General features: G+C 40.5%; 1 pseudogene; it reads left to right on the top strand.

Annotated features, from left to right (window-relative positions):
- Positions 1-594: 594 nt before the first annotated feature.
- On the top strand, positions 595-3,270 carry LOC106143890 (annotated as a pseudogene).
- Positions 3,271-10,463: the final 7,193 nt, after the last annotated feature.

Raw genomic sequence — 10,463 nt, 5'->3', positions numbered from 1 at the left:
CTGGCAGAGATGGGACATCATAGTGCCCTGCTGCCTTCAGGGTATGGAGGTTGTCTTGGAAAGAGTTGTTAATTTTTATAAGCCCCTAGAGAAATTATACAGCTAGTTGATGAAAACCCAACCATTTTCCTAAACAGATTATAAGAGATCATGGTTCAATATACTTGACTGCACTCAGCCTCCCAAGTTGTAGCCAAGGTCCTGACTGCCCATTTCATTTCTCAATCAGCATCAGATATTAGAATGAAAATTTAAAAAGTAGAGGAAAGCCCCCAAATTCCCATAAAAGAATTGGTGGAAATGGCTTTTAAAGATTTTAATGCCCAAGAAGAGGCAGCTGAGTCTTTCTGATAAACAAGGCTTTAACAAGAAGTTATGCTCCAGCCCCCAGCAGCTACCCTAAGGCCACTGGGATCCCCACAAACAGAGTCAACCACAAGACTCCATCCTGCCTGAGTTCAGCCTAAGTCAACTCTGCCAGGAGCCTGCTACAAATGTGGTCATATGGCCATTTGGCACAATATTGCCCTGAGCCTCAGATGCCTATGAGGCATACCCTGTGTGCAGATAATACCTTGAGCACTGGAAATTACAATGCCCCTGTGCAGGCTCATCCTCCATGTCATGGAGGTCCAGCCTCACCAACACTATCAAGTAAGTGAAACTGTGCCAGCCTTCCAATTATTCAGCCTGGCAGAGGATTGATGTGGTCCAGATTTGGTGACTCCTATTGCCCTCTCTGAACCTAGGGTAATGTTGCAGGTAGTGGGTCAGTTCCTTACTTTTTTTTGGACATGGGATCTGTATATTCTTTTTTTTTTTTTTTTGACATCTCACTTGGGTCCTATAATCCCCACACCAATTTTTGTCATGGTGTTGGTTGGGACCCATTTTTTCCCACTTAAGAGCCTGTCTTTTTCCTGCAATTTTACAGGGCAATTCTTTTCTCATTCTTTCCTAGTCATACAATGCTTGTCCTGCACCTCTACTTGGTCATGATATTCTCAGCCGCTTTGGGGCCACACTCCCCTTGACCATAACAACCTCTCCTGGTTCCCACTTTCCTCTCATTTTAATAACCTCAAAAGTTCCCACCCCAGACTGTCTTGTTCCTACTCTTTTTTGTCCAGTAGATCCCCAAGTATGAGATATCTTCCACCCCTTTGGTTGCCACTCACCACCAGCCAATCCTAGTTTGCCTGAAAGACTCTTCTTTCTTCCCTTCTAGACTCCAGTTTCTTATTTCTGAAACCTTCTGCCTAGGTCTTAAGCCTATTATTGCCCACCTTCTCTCTCGGGAACTTTTATTCCTATTAACTCGCCCTGCAACATTAGCATCCTTCCTGTGCATAAGCCTTCTGGTACTTATCATTTGGTTCAAGACCTCTGCCTCACAAATGAGGCAGTTATTCCATTCATTCAGTGGTTAACAGCCCATAATATCTTCTATTTAGTGTCCCTCCTGCTTTACTGTTCTGGACCTGAAAGATGCCTTTTTTTTTTTTTTTCTGTCCCTTTACACCATGACTCATACTTCTTCTTTGCCTTCACCTGGAAGGACCCTGACACCCAGTTCTCCAGACAGCACACATGGACTGTTGTTCTCTCTCAGGGTTTTCAGGATAGACCTCATTTCTTTGGCCAAGCCCTGGCTCAGTATCTCTCAACCTAATAACCCCTGCCCTTGCTTTTCCAGATCCCATGAGACCTTATCACCTTTATATAGAAGAAAGATCAGGAGCAGGCACTGGAATTCTAGCTCAACAGTTTGGACCTTAGAATCAAGCAGTCACCTTTTTGTCCAAAAAGCTGTGGATGGCAACCCTGCTTGAGAGCTCTGGAAGCAGCAGGCTGAACTCACCCTAGAGGCTCTCAAGATCGACTTGTTCATGCCAAGCATGGTGTATTCCACCCACTGCCTCTCAAACCTGAGTCATTCTTCTCTTTTCCTCCTTGGGCCCTCGCAAATCGAAGTCTTCACTTACTATTTCTAGAAAACGCCCAAATTACCTTGGTCTCCAGTCTGGCCTTAAACTTTGCAATCTTCCTTACTGTCCTCTTCTTCTCTGGTACCTCCTCTCACTCTTGCCCAGAGGCTGTGGAGGCTTTATGCTTCTCCAGCCTGGTGTCCTAGACCACCCACTTACAAAGCCCCAACTCACACTGTTTGTTGATAGAACTTCCCTTATAAACAGATCAGGAAACTGCCAGGCAGTGTATGTCATGGTTGTTTCCATGTTGAAGCAACTAGCCTGACCATCAGAACCTCTTTACAAGAGGCCAAATTAATTGCCTTGACTAGAGTTTGCAGACAGTTAAGGGTCAACAGGCCTAACATTTATACTGACTGCTGGGCAAGAGTAAGAGGAGGTACCAGACCCTTCCCCTGACGCCTGGGACTTCCTTCATCACAAAGCATAATACACACAGCCTGTAGTTGCCCCCTGAATCATTCATAGAGTCTGCTCAGTTAGGATCTCCTACTGGGAACCAGTGATAGTAATGACCACCTATCACAGGGGGCTTATGGGAACCTTTCCAATCAGCAATCAATATCCTTCTCCCATAGTTCTGCCTCCATTGCAGCCTCCCACTTTGACTCAATGGAACTGCTTCCATCAGAATTGCCACCTTGGATTTCCATTGAGGAAGAGCCTTCAGCAGGGATAGTTCATCCCCTTTCATCCCCCTCCTCTGCATAACCCAGAAGCAGCCACGGTGTCATTTGTGTTCCAGAGGGAGGGAGTTAGAGGATGCTGAGGAAGATCCATTCTTCTCAGAATATCCTTGGTTCCATGGCATGCTCTCTCAACTCAAGGTTGCCCAGCTAATGCTGGAAAGAATCATTGGCTCCCATGGTGTCTTCCTGTTGTATCACAGTGAGACAAGATGGGGTGAATATATCCTCACTTTCAACTTCTAGAGCAAGGTCAAGCACCTGTATTTGTCACTGAATGAAGAGTGTCAGTGCTGGGTCCAACATCTGTGGTATCAGTCCATTTTTTATATGCTTGAGCATTTGTGGGTGGATCCATCACTGTGGAGTCTGGAAGCTCCAGTGATGTGGTCTTTGTCAACGATGTGCCCTTCCAGTGACATCAGGGCTGGGAGAAGGCTGGAAGACATGTATGGGTGTGTGAGGATGACCAGTCCTACCCTGATTCTCATTATTTTAGCAAGTACTCAGACAATTGGCCTTGCAGCTTCAAACCCATTATGATTGGTACTGAGTTGAAGGCAGTCCTTGACCACTCAGTTTCCCTTCAATAGCACTCTGTTTATGATGATGAAGTAAAGATCCAATCCCACACAAATTTGTGATTTGGACTTAATAATATTACCCTCAACATGCGTACTGGCCATGAACAATACACTGATTGTGTATCACAATCCATGCATGGCCTACATGCCTATTTCCAACAAGTCTGACCTTGTCTTCAAGGCCTTTAATCTTTGTACGCCCCAGTACAGCTTAGGCTATTTCCATAATCTTGACCAACAGGATGTGGAACAATTTCCTGAATTTATGCCTTCATCACCAATGCTGTTAAAAAGTATACCCCACCTGACCCTACCAAACATATCTTTATTAAACAGCTAACCTGGGAGGAGCTCAACACCATCACCCATAATGCCATTGTACCTGTTAGAAATGAAAATATTCATAAGAGGTTCTTGGCTGCCCATAATATTGAAAAACAGGACGTTATGACCTCCATCAATGCCTTGGTCAACATGAACCTTGACAAGGATAATAATTCCACTTTCACCAGACCATACTTGCTTGGTATGTGGACAATCTGAATGGTCCCAGGGCTTGTCAAAAGACCTAATGCCCTAAATGCCAAAAAGGCTATCGTTGGGCATGAGAAGGTAGAAACTCTCAGCAGATCCTGATATGAATGATAAACTGGACAATGGCTTCACACTCCTGGTGTGCCTTCATTTGCAATGGTTGAGGTGAACTTGTTCTCATCCACTAGGCAGATCTCTTTGATTTCAGAAACAGAGTATATTTTTTTTAAAAAAGAAAGATTGCCATAACACTTTTGTTCTCTCTGTTGAGGTTAGTTGAATAGCAGTAGAACAAACCTTAATAGAAATTTTGGTGTCTTTGTCAGCTAATTTGAGAGCATTGTGAAACAACTTTAGGTCTGTTTCCAGAGCCAAGGTGGCAGCAGGGAGTTTCTATTGTTCATGATTTATGTGCTCAGCCAGCTTCCTGGAAAAGTTTGTTAAATAAGCTATTTTCTGCCCTTCAGGCCAGTCAGCATCTGCTCATGGTACTTGGTGTACTCCCTGACCAAGAAGATACAGTTATGAACATAGACTGCACAGGCATTGTCATAAGCAATACTAGGAAAAACAACAAATCACTTAAGAGAGAAGGTCTGTTTTAAAGCAATTTTTAGGTGCAGTATGGACACTCTGGATAATCTTTTCCCTCAAAACTAAAGAATCTTATCTTTGCCCCCCCCCTTTAAAAATTCTAGATAAAAAATATGTCATCCCCACAGGCTGCTCTAGGCTTTGCAGATGCCAATAAAACTAATTTTGGCTTAATATTAATACAAGTTAATCAGAAGGAAAGAGCCTATATCCAAAGGAAACCTGGATCAGTATAACTAGAGGAAATGTTGGCTGTCCTTAAGGTATTAGAAATGACCAACTAAGAACCCATAATTTTTTTAGATAGCTGCTATGCCATACAAGCATGAAAAATACTATCTCTTGCAAAATTAAAAGTTGCAAAATAATTCCATCTCCAAAAACATGCCAACTATCCAAAACTTATGGTAGTCCAGGGGACACCCCTGGCACACATCCTACATCGGGTCACATATGGGACTGTGAGGAATGCTGGAAACAGGCAACCACAGAGTTGACTGCTTAATTATGACTCTGACAGTGTCCTTGTCTTTGCTGGAACAAGCTAGGCTCCTCCATCATCAATTTCATTTATCCCCTCAAAATTTGCACAAGTTCTTACCTGGTTTACCCTTGCTCAGTTGTAAACATTTAATCAGAACATATGCAGCTTCACTCCACAGGAGTTAAGCTATAGCATTTGTCTACCACCTTCTTTGGCCAAGTATGGAACCACATAAAATCTCTGCTAGACCCCTCTAAAATTGTTGTGTGGTGCCTTATGGGAAGGTTGGTTGTGGTTCTAATGTTTTGCCTACGTATCTCCTACAGTTAAGATCCTGATGACAATGAGTGAACAAGGCAACACTACAGGTATTAATGTTGTTGGGGCTCGCTGGACCAAAACATCTTAGGGAGATTGTCCATGCTTAGATAACACAAATACAGGAGGCCATTTAAAGCCCCACTTCTCCTAAAAGTCTCCCCTTGCTTTTGACTTCTTGGGACCTTCTGGGGACAAAGCCCAAAATGGTAGGGGGGTCCCTAAGGTGGGGTTATAAAAACCCATAATGCACACTAGGTCACACAATAAAAATAAAATAAGGGGTGAGATCAGGCAGGGCAATAGCAGAAGCATAAGCAAGCGTGTGCAAACTCACAATGAATAAGCAAAATTGGCCAAAACAACTTGTCAGCAGACCAAAACCATGGTAACTAATGACACGCACACCTAGATAATCACAACAGGTCAGCAGCAACTGCCAGTTTCAAAAAGACCAACCAAAAATGTTTTTGCATTAGTTTAATTTCCCTAACTCCATAAAAACTCCTAACCTTTTAATAATAAAGAGCTTTCGAACTGGAATCTCCCAGAGTCTGTGTCATTGCCTCTGCATCTTATTACCTCCTTCCCCCTGGGAAACAAGGATAGCACAACAGGCAGCAGCATGAAGTCCACAACAGTGTCAGAAGCTCAACATCTCCTAGAAGCTCTGTATCTCCTACTGTCCACAATCTTCAGGAAAGGTGAAGAGGGCCAGCTGACTCATCAAACAACCGCTAATCAAGCTCTCTTTTCAACTTAGCTTATATTGACCCTCCCTTCTCTTTATTGCCCTTACATGCCTCTTAGTCACCCCACATTCTCCTACAGGTCTAAGCCCTTTTGAGATCCTTTATGGCAGGCTCTTCCTTCTTAATCACCACCTGCCAGCCCAAATTTCTCCACTGTCTGGGTACCCACCCTACCTCTCCCTTCTGAGGTCTCTTCTCCATTCACATGCTGACAGTTATCTTCCTGCCCCCACACCTATGGACCCAACTGCCCCTGAGCCTGACCTAATCTTCCTGGTTGGCAGAGAACTCCTCAAACAGTTAGTTCTGAGGTCTTTCAAACCTAATGGACAAGACCTCACACAGTGATTCTCACCCACCCTTCCTTTGTCAAGTTCCTGGGACACCCATACTGGTGGTTAGTACTTAACCAGGTACCAACATGCAAAACCAAAGGGGTGTGGGACTGTTTGTCCTGCTGCCAGTCACATCTCTTTGCTGCAACCATGACACTTGCAAGTAAATAAAGATTATTACACTTACAACAATTTACTGAAACATCATATAAAAGGTAACTATTTGATTAATAAACTTAATTAATAAAATTAATATTTCAGACAATATTACCATCCAAGAATTTAATAATCTTTTTATTTATAACATGGATGATATTTTGCAAGGCTTATATGTTTTTTTTTCTGATAAATCCATTTATTGGATATTGGGACTTAGTTTTCTTTTTCATATTACATTCTTAAGAAAATGTTGCCATTTTGATAACAAAGTCAAGAATCAGGCACTTTTAGAAATGACACATTTTTTTTACAGATTAGTAATGAACAGCTAGCTAACAGGATTAATAACACTAAAAATCAAAAGTTAGCTGAAAAGATTAATGCAATTGAAAAGGATAACATTAATTTGACAAACAAAATTAAACTTATGCAAAAGGGTCCTGCAAAATTATCTGAAAGAAATCAATGTTGAATTTGACAATCAAAATCTGTTGAAAAGTTATGATAGGTTATGTTACAGGGAGGGAGATGCTTGTTAGTCCTGGCTGCATAGATAGCTTAACCTGGAAATAACCACACAGAAATTGTATTAATTAAAACACTGTTTGGCCCATTTGCTCTAGCCTCTTATTGGCTAACTCTCACATTTTGATTTAACCCATTTCTATTAATCTGTATATTGCCATGTGGCAGTGTCTTACTGGGAAAGATTCAGCATGTCTGACTCTGGCAGCTCTATGGCGGCTTTCTCTCTGAATTTGCTTTTTTTCTCCCAGAATTCAGTTCTATCTTTTCGGCCTACCTAAGTTCTGCCCTATCAACTAGGCCAAAGCAGGTTTTTTTATTCATTAACCAATGAAAACAACACACAAACAGAAGAAATTCCTACACCAAGGTTAGCCAATAAAGTATCTCTCCAGGAAGGCCATCTGCACACCATCCAAATAATGTCCAAGGATGAGATGTTACATTTAAAGAAAAATATTCAGACCTTAAAATCACATACGTAGAAAGAGGACTGGAGTCCCAAAGCAACAGAGAAACCTTGTCTCGAAACCAACTCCCCCCAAAAAAGAAAGAGGACTAGAGTCTAGGAGCGTCAGTGAGGTCACTAGAAATTTATATATATGCCAAAAGATTCATGTTTTACATAAGATAGTAGTAAAAAGATTTAAACGATTGAGGAAATTATCAGAGCTTATGAGCAGAGAGAGAAGGTACAAGGACAGTATTTATCATTGCTTGTACATCTCACAGTCAGAGATGCCTTACCCAGGGCTTTAGCTTCCTATCCTGTAATCACCTCCTAAAAAGAATAATTTCTAAATGCCCAAACGGATCCAAAGAATGAACATTGTTAAATTTGACTATAAATCTGAGTCTTAGATAGGAGAAGCAATTTCCAAAGGTATGAGGAGACACCAAAATTCCAAATTTTTAATTATGGTAGGATAGGATGTCTGAGAAGGGATTGTAGACAAGGAATTTCTAGAAAGAATGTCTCCTCAGGAAATGCCAAAAATAGAAGGTCTTGATAGTAAGGATTATTTAGAAGGTGTGGCAAAAGTTGACATTGGACCAATGAATGTAGATTAACAAAAGACAGACAAGACAACGATATCATTGGAAAACTCCTTGGAGGGCATCTCACAGGTTCTGTAGTCAAATGAGATCCAGTCAGTCCCAGTCACTGTGGAGGACATGTCTCACCAAGAAAATTAAAAAAAAAAAAAACATTCCTCCCACAGGAATTACTCAATAGCCCACCCTCTGCCAGTATTTTGTAATTCAGCCATTGGAAATAATATGTAAACAATTTTTCAAATCTATAGTTGACCATTACATGTATGACATTTTGCTATATGACTTAAGTGTAAATAATTTAGAAAGAATAATTGAAGAAGTAAAGGAAGTTTTACCTAAATGGGGACAACAAATTGCTCTGGGAAAAATACAGAGAGGCAATTCTGTCAATTACCTAGGTTATAAAATAGGTTTGCAGAAAATTAGAACACAAAAGACACAAATTTAGGAGAGACTGAATGCAGACTCTTAATGAATTTCAAAGATTGTTAGGAGACAGTCCCAGTCTATGACTGGCTGCTGAAATAACATCTGACCTAATAACTCATTTAAACAAAACCTTAGATGTTGACAAAGACTTAAATATTCCCAGGCAATTAACAGCTAAAGCAGAAAAAAGAATTATCAGTCATTGAAGGGAAATTTCAGGAGGCACATATTAATTGGGTGAATCCAAATCTTATTTGCATTCTAGTCATATTGTGATGGAGGAGGGTCATCTGTCTATGTGTTACTTTCATTGGTTAATAAGGAAACTGACTTAGCCCGTTGATAGGACAGAAAACTAGGTAGGCGGAGTAAACAAAACAGAATGCTAGGAAGAAGAAAATGAGGCAGACGCTATAGCTCTCCTCTCCAAGATGAACGCAGGTTAAGATCCTTCCCAGTAAGCCATCACCTTGTGGTGCTACACAGATTATTAGAAATGGGTTAATCAAGATGTAAGAATTAGCCAGTAAGAGGCTAGAAGCTAATGGGCCAAGCAGTATTTAAAAGAATACGGTTTCCATGTAATTATTTCAAGTAAAGCTAGCCGGGTGGTGGGATGCAGCCCAGCTGTTCCATCTACAGAGTGGCGCCCAATTAAATCCACGTTAAAACCTGAGAGAGCTTAATTTTAAATACAAAAAACAACAACAACAACAGAGTTTAACACAGCTTTTTGCTGCTTGCTAGGGCGTGTTGTACAGAAATTTCCCTGACTCAGCAGCCACAACAGGAAAAAAGCTGCAGTTTTAAAACACTACTTTCTGGGCTGTGGCGCCATTGCAATCTCTGTCTGTATCCTGCAGAAAACAGAGCTTTTGAATGGAGCATTTGGAGTAAAGTGCTAAGACTTGCTTGATGACAATGTGGACTGTTGTGTGCCTGGAACAGTGTGCGGCACAGGGGCACAAAATGGCTCTGAGGCAGGAATGACTCAGGTCCACCATGCTAAACTGTGCTGATCTCAGGCAGGAACTATCGTAATTACCATAATAACAGCACAGTTAAGGTTTAGACTGGACAGGACAAAGTTGGTACCGTATTACTTCTATGTGGTGCAACTTAAGTTTTTAAGAAGTGCTTAACATTTTAAGAAATGCTCTTTGATAATAAAGAATTATAGATTCATAATAGAACAGATTCAGACATAAAAGACCTGTAAATGGGTCACAATGTTGGATGAGTGTACGCATGCTTGGGAGAGAAAAGAAAAAGAATATAAAGAATAAAGTTAATGCCCTAAAAAAAGGGTAAAGTCTTTAAAGGGACAGAGTAAAGATAGTTATAGACTAAAGAAATAAATAAAAAATAAGCCATGTAAAAATGAAAAATTCACAGAGAACCTGGATTCTGTGTATTATTGTGTTTTTTTTTAAAGTTTTTGACTGTAAAGGAACTACATACAGAGAGATATTTCATTATATGGGCTGCCAAGCTAAAACAGAATGGATATCATAAAGGTATTATGATTTCAGAATTTGGGTCTAAGGATATGATGCTTTGGAGAGGGTTTTCTTTTGTTTTCAGAGAGGATGAGATCCTGTGAATTGCTTCTATCCCAATATGGTATGATAGTCCACACCCTCCTGAAAGGTTGCTGTGAATACTCTCAAAAAATTGCTTCATTCAGTTCCCGACTGAGGTGAACCTGGCACACAGGTTACACCATAAAAGATCTGATTAACAGCACCCCCATTCAACATGAAGCAGTTTGGAGAGAAGTAACTATGTCCATATTCCTAAATATTGTTTATAAATGTTCTTTTACATTTAAAGGGGGATATGATATAGATATTAATAATTTACATTAGTATAAATTTTACTCTATTGATATAAATTTAAGGTCAATTTTGTTATTTGTATATGTATTTCTGCTCTTGATTAAGGTATTGTGATTGTGTAGTTCATTTAAAAATGTAATGTATAATTAGGAAATATAGGTTGCTAATGGATAAT

The sequence above is a fragment of the Microtus ochrogaster genome, chromosome 10 (genome assembly GCF_000317375.1).
Source record: "Microtus ochrogaster isolate Prairie Vole_2 chromosome 10, MicOch1.0, whole genome shotgun sequence".
In the NCBI taxonomy this organism is placed as follows: Eukaryota; Metazoa; Chordata; class Mammalia; order Rodentia; family Cricetidae; genus Microtus; species Microtus ochrogaster.
This window is presented reverse-complemented; position numbering and strand designations above follow the sequence as displayed.